A 22,116-nucleotide genomic window follows, 5' to 3' on the forward strand; every position below is an offset into this window, starting at 1 on the left:
TCCAAAAGGAAATATCTCCTGCGTACATGCTCTGCACTTAGGAAAACAACGTGTAAGAACTACGGGGCTGATTTTCCGTAAGTGCCCGAGTTACAGAAAACTGATAACATTGACATCATCTGAAATGACAGGGATGTGGTCAGGGGTTACCTTGTGTGACCCTTGTGATGTGCTGTTTCACCTACAGTGTCCAGACACGTGAACAAGAACCACCCCCGATCAGGTGGGTCTCACCAAAGAAGCCCAAGTGAACTGCATTTGGATGATTGGATTGCTTTTGTCTGCTGGGGGAATTTTCAGAGCTGCTCTCTGTTTTTATTCTAGCAGATTCTGAGTGCCTCTCCCCTCTTTGGATTCCCAGCTCATTAACACAGCCTCTGCCACGCCCTCAACTCACCCACCTGTAGCTTGCCTCACTTTGCCCGTTTCAAATTGCAATTCCTCCCTTATTCCCAAACAAAGTCATCTGTTTTGAGTTTGGAGCTTCTTTTGTACAGGTCAATATTCCCTGGATCAGAAGTAGGATTCAGGAGGTTGCCTAGGTGGCTCAGTGGGTTCAGCGTCTGACTTCGGCTAAGGTCAAGAGCTCACGGTTGGTGAGTTCAAGTCCCACATCTGGCTCTGTGCTGACAGTTGGGGGCGTGGAGCCTGCTTCAGATCTGTGACTCCCTCTCTTGGCCCTTCTGCTGGTTGTGCGCTCTCTCTGTCACGCTCTCTCTCTCTCTCAAAAGTAAATAAACATTTTTAAAAAAAATTTTAAAGTAACTAAAAGGGGTAACAGAAACTCTAAAACATGGGTTCTAGAAAGATCCTACTGCCCAGAGATCCATGGAACTGCATGAGGAAGACATCTTTCCACATGAGGAGAGAGAGAACTGAAAACCATAACTGAACGAAAGGCTTGATTTCCAACTCAACAACAGCAAGAAAGAAAGAGAGAAATCGAAACCCTGTTATGCAAATTAACGATAGGGTTGACAAAACTAAGAATACAAACTATTTAAAAGGAAATGAAAATAAAGACTCGTCATACCACAACAACCAGGACAGGAGAAAAGTAGCACTGTGAGGACAAGGTCTGATTTAAAATATGCTAATAGAAGAAAGACTGTAAAGAATTATCTCAATACCACATGTTATGAAATTAAACATCTTAAGAGGAGCACATGGGAGGCTCAGTCTGTTAAGCGTCTGACTTGAGCTGAGGTCACCATCACTCGGGTTATGAGTTAGAGCCACGGGTCCCCCTCTGTGCTGACAGCTCAGAGCCTGGAGCCTGCTTCAGTTCCTGTGTCTCCCTCTCTCTCTGTCCCTCCCCTGCTCACACTCAATCTCTCTCAAAACTAAATGAAATAACAAAAACTTTGTGAATCTTACAAAAAGCTAACTTCCAAGATTTCAAGAGTGACCTAACAAAGATCAAAGTAAGAAGAAATAAAATAGACAATCCCACTTAAAAGAGCAGTGAAATCTAAACCTAGACTTTTCCGGGAGAACTGGGTGGCTGAGGCGGTTAAGCCTCTTAAGTCGGCTCAGGTCATGATCTCCAGGTTTGTGAGTTCGAGCCCCGCGTCGGGCTCCGTGCTGACACCTCAGAGCCTGGAGCCTACTTCAAATTCTGTGTCTCCCTCTCGCTCTGCCCCTCCCCCCACCTATTCTCACTCGCTCTCTCCCTGTAGTCAAAAATAAATACTTGTTAAAATTTTCTTTTCAAATGTAGACCTTCCTAGTATAAAGTAAATGGCTACACTTGACACAAGGTAATCAAAAGCTAGAACAGATTCCAAACCCAGAAAAGATCACCAAGAGTGCTTCACAAATAGAGTCACCTAGACATGGCTTCCTACCTGAGTTACATAGTTAACCTTTACAGAGCTGGGCACTCATAATAATATTTCAACTGATATCCCAACAAGGACTCACCTTCATTTCATCAAGTCAGCTTAATGCCAAAACACCCAGATATGGCCCCAACAAAGAAAACTAGTCAATACCAAGGAAGAGTAGAGATGAACAATTCTACCTAAAATGCAATCAAATACAATCCAGCCACACATCAAAAAAATACATTTTATTTACACATACAATAATCATTGAACATCAAGACACCTTTGGGTACAACTTCTTATAACAACACTGTATATTCATTGGACTCTCCACTTATCACAATTGCAGTTGCCTTTAAAACATCGTTTCTCAAATTTCGATGTGGCCGTCAGACCTCTAATGGCGCTGGTGACAATTAAGCCCAGGTCGAGGTAGACAAAAGTAGCACATATTCACAGTGTTGCACACTCTGAAATCTTGAGTCAATGAAAGAAAAACCACGAATATTTCCAGTGGCTGATCTTTTCCAAGCAGTGGTCATTTCAGAGCATGTAGCATATTTGAAACAAGTTCTTCCTAGAAGAAAGGTTTAAAACAAGTTAAAATTAATTGTGCATTTCCGGGGTGTTGTGGGTAGCTGGAGCCTTGGACAAAGTCCACACTTCAGAAACAGAGTGTGAAAAGAAATATTCTCCTCAGTGACCTGACACTTATGTTCTATATACTCTCACGGTATTCTCAAGATGAACACAAGAGATAAGATTAGTATTTGTAAGACTTTGCGTCACAACACTCAGACAGAAAGGGATGCCTGGGAGCTAAGTTGGTTAAGCCCCCAAATCTTGGTTTCAGCTCACATCACGACCTAATGCTTCTTGAGTTCGAGCCCTACGTCCGGCTCTGGGCTGACAACATGGAGACTGTTTGGGGTTCTCTCTCTCTCTCCCTCTCTCTCTCTCTCTGCCCCTCCCCCACTCATGCCCTAGCAGGCATGTTGCCTCTCTCCATCTCTCAAAAAAAAAAAAAAGTTTCACAATATACGTATTTTTAAAAAAATAAATAAATTGGGCAGGACAAAGACTGTTGTGTCTTATGGGTTTCATTGTTGTGTGAATCTCAGCCCACGGCGGCTGGTCAAGCCAAATAAACCGCAAAGAAACACATAAAGGTGTTGGAAAAACACAGAATTCAGGGACCATGGAACAGCTTGGGAGTACTCACACAGCTCTTCACTTCTTCCATTGTTTCATGCAACATTTTGAGAAACTTTCTCCTCTTTTTATGGTGCGAGATTACCTTAAGGAAAAGACAATCAAATGGGACGTATTATTCAACCTTATTTCATTCAAAATTTTGAAAACTCTATTCTTTCATTGTTCACGATTTCGTCACTGCAAAATGTTCATGTTGCTGTACTCCCCAGATGACTACAACTCTGGGACATTTCAGCTATTTGAAACGACTCTCTTTTCTTTCCTAATATCACCAACTTAGAGGCAATTCTCCTTGGAAGGAGACCTCTGACATCAAGACAAATGGCCATTTTGGAGACATGAATTTTCCGCACGACTTGCCATCGGCCTTACCTTTTTCCGGCCATGGTGGCGAGTTTTCCTGAGTTTCTTCTCTGTTCTTGATTCCCACATTCCATCCTGGTGCCTCTCAGGAACCAGCGATGTTCTGTCTGCCTCCTGATCATCCAGCTTCAAATCTGACACTTCAAAGAAAGATAGCTCTGAAGGGAAGATGAAGAAGGTCAGGTTTTCCAGAGCTGGGGATATTTGAGATTAAGCTCCACCCATGTAGAAATAGATACATGAAAGAGTGACTATGTGCGTGAACAATCCAACTGATAGAGACTAAAATCCCGAAATCTGTCCTAAGCAAATGCAAGAAACCAAAAATACATCTGGTCTCTGATGTCTCATCCCTAACTTTTGCCCCACCCCAGTCACCTTCCAAACCTCTTAGAGACTCAAACTAACCTCGTGAAGCAGCTTGACACACATCTTCCTTTCCTGTCATTTCTTTTTCTCCATTTGCTGGCATCTCCAACAGCATTTTAATATCATCTTCGATTTCATAGTTTTGGAGAAACTGGGCTAGAAACTCATCGCCAACAATGGGTTTATCTGATGATACAGAAAAGAAATGCTGAAATTTGGAGACTCCGGGGAAATTAGATTTCCCCAAACATATTCTTCTTGTACAACACTCAGTAATACCCCTACGTCATGAATTAGAGTTAAGCCATGGGTGGGTACTATGGAAAACAGAGCAGAAAACAGTTAGATAATGAAGAGAGAGGGGCGCCTGGGTGTCTCAGTCATTAAGCATCTGACTCTTGGTTTCCAGGAAGGTCATGATCTCACAGTTCTTGGGATCCAGCCCGCGTCCACCTCTGCACTGACAACGTGGAGTTTGTTTGGTTTTTTCTCTCCCCCTCTCTCTCCTGCCCTCTACCCCCCCCCCCCACCCACCCCGACACAAATAAACAATTTAAAAAAAGAAAAAACCTGCGGGATACAGGCATCATCTGAGAGCGATATATTCACTCAGGCCTTAGACTAAAAGACAAGTAAAGATTTCATTTCATACAAGGCTAAAAGCTCTCACATTTAAACATATAGTCTTGTCCTTGGCATCGAGTTCTTCCTTTGCCTAACCAGCAGAGAAGTGTTGAAAGATCAATAGATAGACATTAAGGATCTGAAAGGCAACAGCTTAAAGGAATAACACACACAAATTCTAAAGAGAAGGACAGGGTTGTCAAAAGAATACCTGTATGGGAGATCTCCTCTCTTTGACGTATGTTCAAGGGAATTTCCATTGAATGATTCTGGAAAACAAAATGGAGAAGAGTTTGATTTTGGTGGGACTTCTGAGCCCAATGGAGCACATAGATTTCTTAGACATGGTGGACAACCAAAGGCGATATTTGTGAGGGTCTTTTGGCTGAATACTGTCACCCGGAAGGTGAACTGAAACTAAGGCTGTAATCTCCACAAACTTAAATGGTATCTGATACGTTTTAGTCCGGACACTCGTAGGCAGTTAGGTCCTTGAAGGCAAGTTGGAGACAATTCCACAGTCTATGGCTTTGCCCTGATGCCACCCGCTGTGACTCTGGGCCCAGTATTTGGCTCATGAAAAATCCAATACAGTTGCAGAGAATCCAGCCTCCATTGTTATACTCCCATACTCCTCACAAGCACCTTTACAATTCTAGGTAATTCTCCAGAGCCCCCAAGTGTTAAGTGGTGCCGTAGTTCAATACTAATCTTTCCTTCAAGCCACGGCCCCTCCGTGTTAAGCATGCCCTCGACATGGACTCACTAGTATTTCCACGTGCCCAAGGTCAAAACTCCCCTAGGCATCTCCAGGATGCTTCTTGGCCCTCAAAGTATTCTACAACCTGCATAATAGTTTTCTGCTCGTCCCATTTGCCTCTAACTCCCGGGGAAAAGCCATAACCCACCTGGCATGGCAAGCTCTCCATCCTTGAAATGGCTGAAGACAGATTTCCACCTGGAGACTTCCGTTTTTAAAGGCAAGGAAATCGCATTAGCATTAACCAAATCAAATCCATCAAGTCGTTACAGGAAGCTTGGCTCTCACCTTTATCCCTGATAACATGAGGACCTTTCAGACTCTTTCACCATGAAGATGATACTCCCACTTTGATTTGAGTGCATACGTTTTCTATGGGTACCTTGGATCCCTGAAGCCCATTGATGGAAGTCACGTGTAAACTCCCTGGATAAGTGAATTTTCCCTCCAGAGTCTAGTTCCCAAACACAATCATATGGGCCCCGCACCTAAATTTTAGGAAGATTCATAGCAGAGCCCAGGAAGACTGAGTGCAACCGTAACTATTGAGAAGCTAGCTACAAAAGAATTCTTCAGTTCAAATTGTCTGTTGTTCCCTTCTAGAATTTTGATTTCAGAAAGAAAATACAAATTTGGCATTGCAGAGTTGGCTTTAAAATATTTGATAACCTCCTAAGAATGTATGTGTTTACTCTGTCAACGAATACAATGGCAGTGTTTTTGTCAAGGCGATACAAGTTTTTCGAGTATTTTTAACAGGCTCAGCCAACTGAGATCCTACGAGGAAATCAGCTAAAGTTCCTGTCTCCCGGGCACCTGGGTGGCTCAGTCAGTTAAGCTTCCGACTTCAGCTTAAGCCCTAATCTCATGGTTGGTAAGGTTGATCCCCATGTGGGACTCTGTGCTGACAGTTCAGAGCCTGGAGCCTGCTTCACATTCTGTGTCTCCCTCTCTCTCTGCCCTCCCCTGCTTACACTCTTTGCCTCTCTCTCCCAAAAATAAAGAAACACTACAAACGAAATTGTTTTAAACCCTTCAACAAAACTACAGACAAATCATATTGATTAACATAGATTTGTTAAGATCTTAAAAGGTTGCTTAGAAAAGGAATGTGTTAGGGGCTCCGGACTGGCTTAGCCGGTTAAGCCTCTGACTTGGGCTCAAGTCATGATCTCATGGTTAGTGAGCTCCAGCCCAACTTCCTGTGAGCCCTGCTTCTCTCTCCCCGCCCCCTTCCCCTGGCTCACCTGGACCCAGTCTCACTCCCTCTCAAAAAAAATAAAAAACAAAAGCAGTATATTAGGAAGAAGTGCACTTTACTGCAGGAATTCAAGGACGGTTCAGCATATAGGAATCAATTAACATTATCTGTTTAGGTTGCAAATTAACACTATAAACTGAGGAAGACAAGTCCTGGTGATAATACTGATAGGTGTCAGAGGAAAATATGTGATGCTCTACAACAACTTTCACATTTTAAAAAATTCTCATCAAATTAGATGCAGTGAAGCACTTTTTTTGTTTTTAAATTCAGACAAGTTAATTAGCATATAGTGCAACCATGATTTCAGGAGTAGATTCCTTAATGCCCCTTGCCCATTTAGCCCATCCCACCTCCCACAATCCCTCCAATAACCCCCTGTTCGTTCTCCATATTTAAGAGTCTCCGACGTTTTGTGTTACTCCATTGTATATATTTATCACATCAATGTATTACTCCATTGTATATATATATATATATCACATCTCCTTTATCCATTCATCCGTCGATGGACATTTGGGCTCTTTCCTTACTTTGGCTATTGTTGGTAAACACTTTTTAAAATATGAATGAATATAGATAGGACAGGTATTTTAATGCTGATGTTTTTTTCTTCTCTTATATTTTTCAGTATTTCTTCTTTTTTTAAATTTTTTACTTTTAATATTTATTTATTTTGAGAAAGAGACAGAGACAAAGAGGGAGCAGAGGAGGGCCAGAGAGAGAAAGAGGGACACAGAATCTGAAGCAATCTCCTGGCTCTGAGCTGTTAGCACAGAACCTCACGTGGGGCTTGAACTCATGAACCGCGATATCAAGACCAGAGCAGAAGGCAGGTGTTTAACCGACTGAACCACTCAGGTGCTCCTTTATCTCCTTTTTCTAGACCCATGGTCTGTTCTTTCCAAGCCTTTGGTCCCAGTCCAATGAAGATCATATCTTTGTGTTTTGCTCTCTTGACGATGAGCAGGTTTCGGTTTAACTTTCTGTCCAATTTTTTTAGTACATCATTTAATAAACTGAGCTTTTTTTTAAGTGTGTGATCCTCCTTCTTCATATTTAATACTGTTTCTTTTTCTTACTCCACGTTTAAAATATTTTTATTCATCTTCAAATGGGTAGGATTCTTGCCAGACTCCCGGGCTGAGAGGCATGTAGATTTCCCTTGGCTTATTGCATTTGACATACATACGTGTGGGTTGAATGCCCTTCAAGGAGCTATATTTACCAGTCACTTTGTTGTCATTAGCACTTACCTCAATTCCTAGTGGTCTACCTCAAATCTTTCATCGAAGGCAGTGTTTGTTAAACTAAAGATCACAACGTATTAACAGAGCCTGATATCACTTTAGAAAATCAACTCCAAATGTCCTTGTGCATTGCCTGTAACTGTGTAACGCCTGCTTGGCCAAGGCTGTTTTCAGTTGTATGTACATATTCATGCATATGTGCGTAAAATGCGTTTCTTACTGTGGTCATAGTCACAATTGTTGAAGAGCACTGCTCTTGGCGGATATGCTCTGCTCTAATCGGTTGATCCCTTAGTCCCACTGCCTGTTTCTCGAATCCTTTGAAATACAAGAACGTAACAAAACCTAAATCCACCTTCTGATGCACGTGTTTGTCACACATCAAAATAGATTAAAACTTTCTCTGATACTCTGACGCATCCCTCCTTCCCTATTTCCTCAAGCCCTGCTGGCCCTGGCCTTTGCGAAGACTGCTTTTCAACGCAGTGATAAAGGATTAAATGCAATGGACAGCGTCCACAGTTCAGGGACAACTAACTGTTCCATATGATGCTTTAACAGGACCCAACATCTCTCAACAAGGGAGAGGAAAGGAGGCAAGAATAAAGTCTCTTTCAGGCTCCTGTCAGGTAGATGGAGCTTCTGTATCTGTTTAGAACACATCATCACCATCTGTGCATTCAGTGGAAGGAAATCGTGAATTGCTAGTAGTCTTTTACTTAACCTTTCTTTTTTTTCCCAAACTCGTCTGTTTCATGCTACATATTTCCTGGAGAAACTGCAGTAAAATTTCCGGTCTCACGACATTTGAAAGCACCTATTTTATTTTACTTATTTTTTTTTTTTAATTTATTTATGTCTGAAAGACAGAGAGCCACAGAGTGCAAATGGAGGAGGGGCAGAGAGAGAGGGAGACACAGAATTCCAAGCAGGCTACAGGTTCCAAACTGTCAGCACAGAACCCGATGCGGGGCTCGAACTCACGGACCGCAAGAGCGTGACCTGAGTCGAAGTCAGTCGCTCAACCGACTGAGCCACCCAGGCGCCCCTTCTTTGATTTTATTTTTAAGTTTATTGATTGATTGATTGATTGATTGATTGATTGAGATAGAGACATTCCCAAGTCAGGGAGGGGCAGAGAGAGAGGGAGACAGAGAGAATCCCAAGCAGGCTGTGTGCTGCCCCCACAGAGCCCGATGTGGGGCTCTAACTCAAAAGAAGGTGGGATCATACCTGAGCCAAAACCCATAGTCTGACACGGAATCGACTGAGCCACCCAGGTGTCCCCGAAAGCATCGATTTTATGTATTTAAAATTGTCACCTGCCTGTTTTGTGTATCATTATATCCACTTTTTTTCCCTCATCTTTGTCTCTTTCTTTTTGTGTCCTTTGCAACTTTGGGAAAGATGTTCAACCTCAAATGGACCCAGAGGATCCAAAAGGAAATATGTCCTGCGTACGTGCTCTGCACTTAGGAAAACAACGTGTAAGAACTACGGGGCTGATTTTCCGTAAGTGCCCTAGTTACAGAAAACGGATAACATTGACATAATCTGAAATGACAGGGATATGGTCAGGGTTACCTTGTATGACCCTTGTGATGTGCTGTTTCACCTACAGTGTCCAGACACGTGAACAAGAACGCCCCCGATCAGGTGGGTCTCACCAAAGAAGCCCAAGTGAACTGCATTTGGATGATTGGATTGCTTTTGTCCGCTGGGGGAATTTTCAAAGCTGCTCTCTGTTTTTATTCTAGCAGATTCTGAGTGCCTCTCCCCTCTTTGGATTCCCAGCTCATTAACACAGCCTCTGCCACGCCCTCAACTCACCCACCTGTAGCTTGCCTCACTTTGCACATTTCAAATTGCAATTCCTCCTTTATTCCCAAACAAAGTCATCTGTTTTGAGTTTGGAGCTTCTTTTTTAGGTCAATATTCCTTGGATCAGAAGTAGGATTCAGGGGGGTGCCTAGGTGGCTCAGTGGGTTAAACGTCCGACTTCGGCCAAGGTCAAGAGCTCACGGTTGGTGAGTTCAAGTCCCACATCTGGCTCTGTGCTGACAGTTGGGGGCGTGGAGCCTGCTTCAGATCTGTGTCTCCCTCTCTATGGCCTTCTGCTGCTTGTGCTCTCACTCTCTCAAAAATAAATAAACATTTAAAAAAATTTTTAAGTAAATAAAAGTGGGGTAATAGAAACTTTGAAACGTGGGTTCTAGATAGATCTTATTGCCCAGAGACCCATGGAACTGCATGAGGAAGACATCTTCCCACATGAGGAGAGAGAGAACTGAAAACCATAACTGAACAAAAGGCTGGATTTCCCACTCAACAACAGCAAGAAAGAAAGAGAGAAATCGAAACCCTGTTATACGAATTAACGATAGGGTTACCACAACTAAGAATACAAACTATTTAAAAAGAAATGAAAATAAAGACTCGTCATACCACAACCACCAGGACAGAAGAAAAGTAGCACTGTGAGGACAAGGTCTGATTTAAAATATGCTAATAGAAGAAAGACTGTAAAGAATTATCTCAATACCACATGTTATGAAATTAAACATCTTAGGAGGGGCACATGGGAGGCCCAGTCTGTTAAGCATCTGACTTGAGCTGAGGTCACCATCACTTGGGTTATGAGTTAGAGCCACGGGTCCCCCTCTGTGCTGACAGCTCAGAGCCTGGAGCCTGCTTCAGTTCCTGTGTCTCCCTCTCTCTCTGTCCCTCTCCTGCTCACACACACACACACACACTCTCTCTCTCTCTCTCTCTCTTTCAAAAATAAATAAAATAACAAAAACTTTGTGAATCTTACAAAAAGCTAACTTCCAAGAATTTCAAGAGTGACCTAACAAAGATCAAAGTAAGAAGAAATAAAATAGAAAATCGCACTTAAAAGAGCAGTGAAATTTAAACCTAGACTTTTCCGGGACACCTGGGTGGCTGAGGTGATTGAGCCTCTTATGTCAGCTCATGTCATGATCTCCTGGCTTGTGAGTTGTAGCCCCACGTCGGGCTCTATGCTGACCGCTCAGAGCCAGGAGCCAGCTTCACATCCTGTGTCTCCCTCTCTCTCTGCCACTCCACCCACTCATGCAAGATCTCCCTCTCTCTGTAGTCAAAACTCAATACTTGTTAAAAGTGTTTTTTTCAAAATAGACTCTCCCTAGTAAAAAGTAAATGGCTACACTTGACACAAGGAAATCGAAAGCTAGAACAGAATCCATACCCAGAAAAGATCACCAAGATTGCTTTACAAATAGAGTCACCTAGACATGGCTTCCTACCTGAGTTACATAGTTAAACGTTAGAGAGCTGGGCACTTACAATAATATTTCAACTGTTGTCCCAACAAGGGACTCGACTTCACTTGATCAAGTCAGCTTAATGCCCAAACGCCCAGATATGGCTCCAAGAAAGAAAACTAATCAATACCAAGTAGGAGTAGAGATGAATAATTCTACCTAAAATGCAATCAAATACAATCCAGCCACACATCAAAAAAATACATTTTATTTATAGATATAATAATCTTTGACCATCAAGACAACTTTGGGTACAACTTCTTATAACAACACAGTATATTCATTGGACCCTCCACTTATCACAATTGCAGTTGCCTTTAAAACATCATTTCTCAAATTTCGATGTGGCCGTCAGACCTCTAATGGCGCTGGTGACAAGTAAGCCCAGGTCGAGGTAGACAAAAGTAACACGTATTCACAGTGTTTCACTCCGAAATCTTGAGTCAATGAAAGAAAAACCACGAATATTCCCAGTGGCTGATCTTCTCCAAGCAGTGGTCATTTTAGAGCATGTAGCATATTTGAAACAAGTTCTTCCTGGAAGAAAGGTTTAAAACATGTTAAAATTAATTGTGCATTTCCGGGGTGTTGTGGGCAGCTGGAGCCTTAGACAAAGTCCACACTTCAGAAACAAAGTGTGAAAAGAAATATTCTCTTCAGTGACCTGACACTTGTGTTCTATATACTCTCATGGTATTCTCAAGATGAACACAAGAGATAAGATTAGTATTTGTAAGACTTTACATCACAACACTCAGACAGAAAGGGATGCCTGGGAGCTAAGTTGGTTAAGCCCCCAAATCTTGGTTTCAGCTCACATCACGACCTAATGCTTCTTGAGTTCGAGCCCTACGTCCGGCTCTGGGCTGACAACATGGAGACTGTTTGGGGTTCTCTCTCTCTCTCCCTCTCTCTCTCTCTCTCTCTGCCCCTCCCCCACTCATGCCCTAGCAGGCATGTTGCCTCTCTCCATCTCTCAAAAAAAAAAAAAGTTTCACAATATACGTATTTTTAAAAAAATAAATAAATTGGGCAGGACAAAGACTGTTGTGTCTTATGGGTTTCATTGTTGTGTGAATCTCAGCCCACGGCGGCTGGTCAAGCCAAATAAACCGCAAAGAAACACATAAAGGTGTTGGAAAAACACAGAATTCAGGGACCATGGAACAGCTTGGGAGTACTCACACAGCTCTTCACTTCTTCCATTGTTTCATGCAACATTTTGAGAAACTTTCTCCTCTTTTTATGGTGTGAGATTACCTTAAGGAAAAGACAATCAAATGGGACGTATTATTCAACCTTATTTCATTCAAAATTTTGAAAACTCTATTCTTTCATTGTTCACGATTTCGTCACTGCAAAATGTTCATGTTGCTGTACTCCCCAGATGACTACAACTCTGGGACATTTCAGCTATTTGAAACGACTCTCTTTTCTTTCCTAATATTACCAACTTAGAGGCAATTCTCCTTGGAAGGAGACCTCTGACATCAAGACAAATGGCCATTTTGGAGACATGAATTTTCCGCACGACTTGCCATCGGCCTTACCTTTTTCCGGCCATGGTGGCGAGTTTTCCTGAGTTTCTTCTCTGTTCTTGATTCCCACATTCCATCCTGGTCCCTCTCAGGAACCAGCGATGTTCTGTCTGCCTCCTGATCATCCAGCTTCAAATCTGACACTTCAAAGAAAGATAGCTCTGAAGGGGAGATGAAGAAGGTCAGGTTTTCCAGAGCTGGGGATATTTGAGATTAAGATCCACCCATGTAGAAATAGATACATGAAAGAGTGACTATGTGCGTGAACAATCCAACTGATAGAGGCTAAAATCCCGAAATCTGTCCTAAGCAAATGCAAGAAACCAAAAATACATCTGGTCTCTGATGTCTCATCCCTAACTTTTGCCCCACCCCAGTCACCTTCCAAACCTCTTAGAGACTCAAACTAACCTCGTGAAGCAGCTTGACACACATCTTCCTTTCCTGTCATTTCTTTTTCTCCATTTGCTGGCATCTCCAACAGCATTTTAATATCATCTTCGATTTCATAGTTTTGGAGAAACTGGGCTAGAAACTCATCGCCAACAATGGGTTTATCTGATGATACAGAAAAGAAATGCTGAAATTTGGAGACTCCAGGGATATTATATTTCCCAAAACATATTCTTCTTGTACAACACTCAGTAATACCCCTACGTCATGAATTAGAGTTAAGCCATGGGTGGGTGCTATGGAAAACAGAGCAGAAAACAGTTAGATAATGAAGAGAGAGGGGCGCCTGGGTGTCTCAGTCATTAAGCATCTGACTCTTGGTTTCCAGGAAGGTCATGATCTCACAGTTCTTGGGATCCAACCCGAGTCCACCTTTGCGCTGACAACATGGAGTTTGTTTGGTTTCTTCTCTCCCCCTCTCTCTCCTGCCCTCTCCCCCCCCCCACCCAACCCAAAACAAATAAACAATTAAAAAAAAAGAAAAAAACCTGCGGGATGCAGGTATCATCTGAGAGCGATATATTCACTCAGGCCTTAGACTAAAAGACAAGTAAAGATTTCATTTCATACAAGGCTAAAACCTCTCACATTTAAACATATAGTCTTGTCCTTGGCATCGAGTTCTTCCTTTTCCTAACCAGCAGAGAAGTGTTGAAAGGTCAATAGATAGACATTAAGGATCTTAAAGGCAACAGCTTAAAGGAATAACACACACAAATTCTAAAGAGAAGGACAGGGTTGTCAAAAGAATACCTGTATGGGAGATCTCCTCTCTTTGACGTATGTTCAAGGGAATTTCCACTGAATGATTCTGGAAAACAAAATGGAGAAGATTTTCGTTTGGGTGGGACTTCTGAGCCGATTGGAGCAGACAGATTTCTTAGACATGGTAGACAACCAAAGGCGATATTTGTGAGGGTCTTTTGGCTGAATACTGTCACCCAGAATGTGAACTGAAACTAAGCCTGTAATCTCCACAAACTTTAATGGTATCTGATACATTTTAGTCCAGACACTCGTAGGCAGTTAGGTCCTTGAAGGCAAGTTGGAGACAATTCCATTGTCTATGGCTTTGCCCTGATGCCACCCGCTGTGACTCTGGGCCCAGTATTTGGCTCATGAAAAATCCAATACAGTTGCAGAGAATCCAGCCTCCATTGTTATACTCCCATACTCCTCACAAGCACCTTTACAATTCTAGGTAATTCTCCAGAGCCCCCAAGTATTAAGTGGTGCCATAGTTTAATACTAATCTTTCTTTCATGCCACGGCCCCTCCGTGTTAAGCATGCCCTCGACATGGACTCACTAATATTTCCACGTGCCCAAAGTCAAAACTCCCCTAGGCATCTCCAGGATGCTTCTTGGCCCTCAAAGTATTCTACAACCTGCATAGTAGTTTTCTGCTCGTCCCATTTTCCTCTAACTCCCGGGGAAAAGCCATAACCCACCTGGCATGGCAAGCTCTCCATCCTTGAAATGGCTGAAGACAGATTTCCACCTGGAGACTTCTCTTTTTCAAGGCAAGGAAATCGCATTAGCATTAACCAAATCAAATCCATCAAGTCGTTACAGGAAGCTTGGCTCTCACCTTTATCCCTGATAACATGAGGACCTTTCAGACTCTTTCACCATGAAGATGATACTCCCACTTTGATTTGAGTGCATACGTTTTCTTTTTTTCAACGTTTTTTTTTTTTATTTTATTTTTTTTTTTTTTATTTATTTTTGGGACAGAGAGAGACAGAGCATGAACGGGGGAGGGGCAGAGAGAGAGGGAGACACAGAATCGGAAACAGGCTCCAGGCTCCGAGCCATCAGCCCAGAGCCTGACGCGGGGCTCGAACTCACGGACCGCGAGATCGTGACCTGGCTGAAGTCGGACGCTCAACCGACTGCGCCACCCAGGCGCCCCTGAGTGCATACGTTTTCTATGGGTACCTTGGATCCCTGAGGCCCATTTATGCAAGTCATGTGTAAACTCCCTGGATGAGTGAATTTTCCCTTCAGAGTCTAGTTCCCAAACACAATCATATGGGCCCCGCACCTAAATTTTAGGAAGATTCGTAGCAGAGCCCAGGAAGACTGAGTGTAACCGTAACTATTGAGAAGCTAGCTACAAAAGAATTCTTCAGTTCAAATTGTCTGTTGTTCCCTTCTAGAATTTTGATTTCAGAAAGAAAATACAAATTTGGCATTGCAGAGTTGGCTTTAAAATATTTGATAACCTCCTAAGAATGTATGTGTTTACTCTGTCAACGAATACAATGGCAGTGTTTTTGTCAAGGCGATACAAGTTTTTCGTGTATTTTTAACAGGCTCAGCCAACTGAGATCCTACGAGGAAATCAACTAAAGTTCCTGTCTCCCGGGCACCTGGGTGGCTCAGTCAGTTAAGCTTCCGACTTCAGCTTAAGCCCTAATCTCATGGTTGGTAAGGTTGATCCCCATGTGGGACTCTGTGCTGACAGTTCAGAGCCTGGAGCCTGCTTCACATTCTGTGTCTCCCTCTCTCTCTGCCCTCCCCCGCTTACACTCTTTGTCTCTCTCTCCCAAAAATAAAGAAACACTACAAACGAAATTGTTTTAAACCCTTCAACAAAACTACAGACAAATCATATTGATTAACATAGATTTGTTAAGATCTTAAAAGGTTGCTTAGAAAAGGAATGTGTTAGGGGCTCCGGACTGGCTTAGTCGGTTAGGCCTCTGACTTGGGCTCAAGTCATGATCTCATGGTTAGTGAGCTCCAGCCCAACTTCCTGTGAGCCCTGTTTCTCTCTCCCCGCCCCCTTCCCCTGGCTCACCTGGACCCAGGCTCACTCCCTCTCAAAAAAAGTAAAAAAGAGAAGCAATATATTAGGAACAAGTGCACTTTACTGCAGGAATTCAAGAACGGTTCAGCATATAGGAATCAATTAACAGTATCTGTTTAGGTTGTAAATTAACACTATAAACTGAGGAAGACAAGTCCCGGTGATAATACTGATAGGTGTCAGAGGAAAATATGTGATGCTCTACAGCAACTTTCACATTTTAAGAAATTCTCATCAAATTAGATGCAGTGATGCAATTTTTTTTTTACTTCCGACAGATTAATTACCATATAGAGCAGCCATGGTTTCAGAAGTAGATTCCTTAATGCCCCTTGCCCATTTAGCCCATCCCACCTCCCACAATCCCTCCAATAACTCCCTGTTCGTTCTCCATATTTAAGAGTCTCCTACGTTTTGTAATACTCCATTGTATATATTTATCACATCAATGTATTACTCCATTGTATATATGTATAACATCATCTCCTTTATCCATTCATCTGTCTGTCGATGGACATTTGGGCTCTTTCATTACTTTGGCTATTGTTGGTAAACACTTTTTAAAAAATGAATGAATATAGATAGGACAGGTATTTTAACGCTGATGTTTTTTTCTTCTCTTATATTTTTCAGTATTTCTTCTTTTTTTAAATTTTGTACATTTAATGTTTATTTATTTTGAGAAAGAGACAGAGACAAAGAGGGAGCAGAGGAGGGCCAGAGAGAGAAAGAGGGACACAGAATCTGAAGCAATCTCCTGGCTCTGAGCTGTTAGCACAGAACCTCACGTGGGGCTTGAACTCATGAACCGCGATATCATGACTGGAGCAGAAGGCAGGTGTTTACCCGACTGAGCCACTCAGGTGCTCCTTTATCTCCTTTTTCTAGACCCATGGTCTGTTCTTTCCAAGCCTTTGGTCCCAGTCCAATGGAGATCATATCTTTGCGTTTTGCTCTCTTGACGATGAGCAGTTTCCGGTTTAACTTTCTGTCCAATTTTTTTAGTACATCATTTAATAAACTGAGCTCTTTTTTAAGTGTGTGATCCTCCTTCTTCATAGTTAATACTGTTTCTTTTTCTTACTCCCCGTTTTAAAATATTTTTATTCATCTTCAAATGGGTAGGATTCTTGCCAGACTCCCGGGCTGAGAGGCATGTAGATTTCCCTTGGCTTATTGCATTTGACATACATATGTGTGGGTTGAATGCCCTTCAAGGAGCAATATTTACCAGTCACTTTCTTGTCATTAGCACTTACCTCAATTCCTAGTGGTCTACCTCAAATCTTTCATCGAAGGCAGTGTTTGTTAAACTAAAGATCACAACGTATTAACAGAGCCTGATATCACTTTAGAAAATCACAACTCCAAATGTCCTTGTGCATTGCCTGTAACTGTGTAACGCCTGCTTGGCCAAGGCTGTTTTCAGTTGTATGTACATATTCATGCATATGTGCGTAAAATGCGTTTCTTACTGTGGTCATAGTCACAATTGTTGAAGAGCACTGCTCTTGGCGGATATGCTCTGCTCTAATCGGTTGATCCCTTAGTCCCACTGCCTGTTTCTCGAATTCTTTGAAATACAAGAACGTAACAAAACCTAAATCCACCTTCTGATGCACGTGTTTGTCACACATCAAAATAGATTAAAACTTTCTCTGATACTCTGACGCATCCCTCCTTCCCTATTTCCTCAAGCCCTGCTGGCCCTGGCCTTTGCGAAGACTGCTTTTCAACGCAGTGATAAAGGATTAAATGCAATGGACAGCGTCCACAGTTCAGGGACAACTAACTGTTCCATATGATGCTTTAACAGGACCCAACATCTCTCAACAAGGGAGAGGAAAGGAGGCAAGAATAAAGTCTCTTTCAGGCTCCTGTCAGGTAGATGGAGCTTCTGTATCTGTTTAGAACACATCATCACCATCTGTGCATTCAGTGGAAGGAAGTCATGAATTGCTAGTAGTCTTTTACTTAACCTTTTTTTTTTCCCCCAAACTCGTCTGTTTCATGCTACATATTTCCTGGAGAAACTGCAGTAAAATTTCCGGTCTCACGACATTTGAAAGCACCTATTTTATTTTACTTATTTTTTTTTTTTAACATTTATTTATGTCTGAAAGACAGAGACACAGAGTGCAAATGGAGGAGGGGCAGAGAGAGAGGGAGACACAGAATTCCAAGCAGGCTACAGGTTCCAAACTGTCAGCACAGAACCCGATGTGGGGCACGAACTCACGGACCCCAAGAGCGTGACCTGAGTCGAAGTCAGTCGCTCAACCGACTGAGCCACCAAGGCGCCTGTTCTTTTATTTTATTTTTAAGTTTGTTTGTTTATTTATTTATTTATTTATTTATTTATTTATAGAGATAGAGACATTCCCAAGTCAGGGAGGGGCAGAGAGAGAGGGAGACAGAGAGAATCCCAAGCAGGCTGTGTGCTGCCCCCACAGAGCCCGATGTGGGGCTCTAACTCAAAAGAAGGTGGGATCATACCTGAGCCAAAACCCATAGTCTGACACGGAATCGACTGAGCCACCCAGGTGTCCCCGAAAGCATCAATTTTATGTATTTAAAATTGTCACCTGCCTGTTTTGTGTATCATTATATCCACTTTTTTTCCCTCATCTTTGTCTCTTTCTTTTTGTGTCCTTTGCAACTTTGGGAAAGATGTTCAACCTCAAATGGACCCAGAGGATCCAAAAGGAAATATGTCCTGCGTACGTGCTCTGCATTTAGGAAAACAACGTGTAAGAACTACGGGGCTGATTTTCCATAAGTGCCCGAAATACAGAAAACTGATAACATTGACATCATCTGAAATGACAGGGATGTGGTCAGGGGTTACCTTGTGTGACCCTTGTGATGTGCTGTTTCACCTACAGTGTCCAGACACGTGAACAAGAACGCCCCCGATCAGGTGGGTCTCACCAAAGAAGCCCAAGTGAACTGCATTTGGATGATTGGATTGCTTTTGTCCGCTGGGGGAATTTTCAAAGCTGCTCTCTGTTTTTATTCTAGCAGATTCTGAGTGCCTCTCCCCTCTTTGGATTCCCAGCTCATTAACACAGCCTCTGCCACGCCCTCAACTCACCCACCTGTAGCTTGCCTCACTTTTCCCGTTTCAAATTGCAATTCCTCCCTTATTCCCAAACAAAGTCATCTGTTTTGAGTTTGGAGCTTCTTTTATAGGTCAATATTCCTTGGATCAGAAGTAGGATTCAGGGGGGTGCCTAGGTGGCTCAGTGGGTTAAGCGTCCGACTTCGGCTAAGGTCAAGAGCTCACGGTTGGTGAGTTCAAGTCCCACATCTGGCTCTGTGCGGTCAGTTGGGGGCGTGGAGCCTGCTTCAGATCTGTGACTCCCTCTCTTGGCCCTTCTCCTCGTTGTGCGCTCTCTCTGTCGCGCTCTCTCTCTCAAAAGTAAATAAACATTTTTAAAAAAATGTTTAAAGTAACTAAAAGGGGGTAATAGAAACTCTGAAACGTGGGTTCTAGAAAGATCCTACTGCCCAGAGATCCGTGGAACTGCATGAGGAAGACATCTTCCCACAGGAGGAGAGAGAGAAATGAAAACCATAACTGAACGAAAGACTTGATTTCCAACTCAACAACAGCAAGAAAGAAAGAGAGAAATCGAAACCCTGTTATGCAAATTAACGATAGGGTTGACACAACTAAGAATACAAACTATTTAAAAGGAAATGAAAATAAAGACTCATCATACCACACCACCAGGACAGAAGAAAAGTAGCACTGTGAGGACAACGTCTGATTTAAAATATGCTAATAGAAGAAAGACTTTAAGAATTATCTCAATACCACATGTTATGAAATTAAACATCTTAAGAGGGGCACATGGGAGGCTCAGTCTGTTCAGCGTCTGACTTGAGCTGAGGTCACCATCACTCGGGTTATGAGTTAGAGCCACGGGTCCCCCTCTGTGCTGACAGCTCAGAGCCTGGAGCCTGCTTCAGTTCCTGTGTCTCCCTCTCTCTCTGTCCCTCCCCTGCTCACACTCAATCTCTCTCAAAACTAAATGAAATAACAAAATCTTTGTGAATCTTACACAAAGCTAACTTCCGAGAATTTCAAGAGTGACCTAACAAAGATCAAAGTAAGAAGAAATAAAATAGACAATCCCACTTAAAAGAGCAGTGAAATCTAAACCTAGACTTTTCCGGGAGAACTGGGTGGCTGAGGCGGTTAAGCCTCTTAAGTCGGCTCAGGTCATGATCTCCAGGTTTGTGAGTTCGAGCCCCGCGTCGGGCTCCGTGCTGACACCTCAGAGCCTGGAGCCTACTTCAAATTCTGTGTCTCCCTCTCGCTCTGCCCCTCCCCCCACCTATTCTCACTCGCTCTCTCCCTGTAGTCAAAAATAAATACTTGTTAAAATTTTCTTTTCAAATGTAGACCTTCCTAGTATAAAGTGAATGGCTACACTTGACACAAGGTAATCAAAAGCTAGAACAGATTCCACACCCAGAAAAGATCACCAAGATTGCTTCACAAATAGAGTCACCTAGACATGGCTTCCTACCTGAGTTACGTAGCTAACCTTTACAGAGCTGGGCACTTATAATAATATTTCAACTGATATCCCAACAAGGGACTCACCTTCATTTCATCAAGTCAGCTTAATGCCAAAACGCCCAGATATGGCCCCAACAAAGAAAACTAGTCAATACCAAGTAGGAGTAGAGATGAACAATTCTACCTAAAATGCAATCAAATACAATCCAGCCACACATCAAAAAAATACATTTTATTTACACATACAATAATCATTGAACATCAAGACACCTTTGGGTACAACTTCTTATAACAACACTGTATATTCATTGGACTCTCCACTTATCACAATTGCAGTTGCCTTTAAAACATCATTTCTCAAATTTTGATGTGGCCCTCAGACCTCTAATGGCGCTGGTGACAATTAAGCCCAGGTCGAGGTAGACAAAAGTAACACGTATTCACAGTGTTACACTCTCTGAAATCTTGAGTCAAGGAAAGAAAACCACGAATATTTCCAGTGGCTGATCTTCTCCAAGCAGTGGTCATTTCAGAGCATGTAGCATATTTGAAACAAGTTCTTCCTGAAAGAAAGGTTTAAAACAAGTTAAAATTAATTGTGCATTTCCGGGGTGTTGTGGGTAGCTGGAGCCTTGGACAAAGTCCACACTTCAGAAACAAAGTGTGAAAAGAAATATTCTCTTCAGTGACCTGACACTTATGTTCTATATACTCTCACGGTATTCTCAAGATGAACACAAGAGATAAGATTAGTATTTGTAAGACTTTGCGTCACAACACTCAGACAGACAGGGATGCCTGGGAGCTATGTTGGTTAAGCCCCCAAATCTTGGTTTCAGCTCACATCATGACCTAATGCTTCTTGAGTTCGAGCCCTACGTCCGGCTCTGGGCTGACAACATGGAGACTGTTTGAGGTTCTCTCTCTCTCTCCGTCTCTCTCTCTCTCTGCCCCTCCCCCACTCATGCCCTAGCAGGCATGTTGCCTCTCTCCATCTCTCAAAAAAAAAAAAAAGTTTCACAATATATGTATTTTTAAAAAAATAAATAAATTGGGCAGGACAAAGACTGTTGTGTCTTATGGGTTTCATTGTTGTGTGAATCTCAGCCCACGGCGGCTGGTCAAGCCAAATAAACCGCAAAGAAACACATAAAGGTGTTGGAAAAACACAGAATTCAGGGACCATGGAACAGCTTGGGAGTACTCACACAGCTCTTCACTTCTTCCATTGTTTCATGCAACATTTTGAGAAACTTTCTCCTCTTTTTATGGTGCGAGGTTACCTTAAGGAAAAGACAATCAAATGGGACGTATTATTCAACCTTATTTCATTCAAAATTTTGAAAACTCTATTCTTTCATTGTTCACGATTTCATCACTGCAAAATGTTCATGTTGCTGTACTCCCCAGATGACTACAACTCTGGGACATTTCAGCTATTTGAAACGACTCTCTTTTCTTTGCTAATATTACCAACTTAGAGGCAATTCTCCTTGGAAGGAGACCTCTGACATCAAGACAAATGGCCATTTTGGAGACATGAATTTTCCGCACGACTTGCCATCGGCCTTACCTTTTTCCGGCCATGGTGGCGAGTTTTCCTGAGTTTCTTCTCTGTTCTTGATTCCCACATTCCATCCTGGTGCCTCTCAGGAACCAGCGATGTTCTGTCTGCCTCCTGATCATCCAGCTTCAAATCTGACACTTCAAAGAAAGATAGCTCTGAAGGGGAGATGAAGAAGGTCAGGTTTTCCAGAGCTGGGGATATTTGAGATTAAGCTCCACCCATGTAGAAATAGATACATGA

The 22,116-nt window shown here is 42.5% G+C and overlaps 2 long non-coding RNA genes across 2 annotated transcripts; both read right to left on the reverse strand.

Moving 5' to 3' along the window:
* Window positions 1-2,065: 2,065 nt before the first annotated feature.
* Window positions 2,066-3,550, reverse strand: LOC128775095 (uncharacterized). Its single transcript, XR_008419738.1, has 3 exons — window positions 3,414-3,550; window positions 3,049-3,123; window positions 2,066-2,403 (listed from the first exon to the last, which is right to left on the reverse strand). It is a non-coding gene; the product is annotated as an uncharacterized LOC128775095 (long non-coding RNA).
* Window positions 3,551-20,535: 16,985 nt separating this feature from the next.
* Window positions 20,536-22,036, reverse strand: LOC128775103 (uncharacterized). Its single transcript, XR_008419754.1, has 3 exons — window positions 21,883-22,036; window positions 21,518-21,592; window positions 20,536-20,872 (listed from the first exon to the last, which is right to left on the reverse strand). It is a non-coding gene; the product is annotated as an uncharacterized LOC128775103 (long non-coding RNA).
* Between the last annotated feature and the right edge of the window lie 80 nt (window positions 22,037-22,116).

The sequence above is a fragment of the Panthera pardus genome, unplaced genomic scaffold, assembly GCF_024362965.1.
Source record: "Panthera pardus isolate Hobbes unplaced genomic scaffold, ASM2436296v1 HiC_scaffold_6, whole genome shotgun sequence".
NCBI lineage: Eukaryota > Metazoa > Chordata > Mammalia > Carnivora > Felidae > Panthera > Panthera pardus.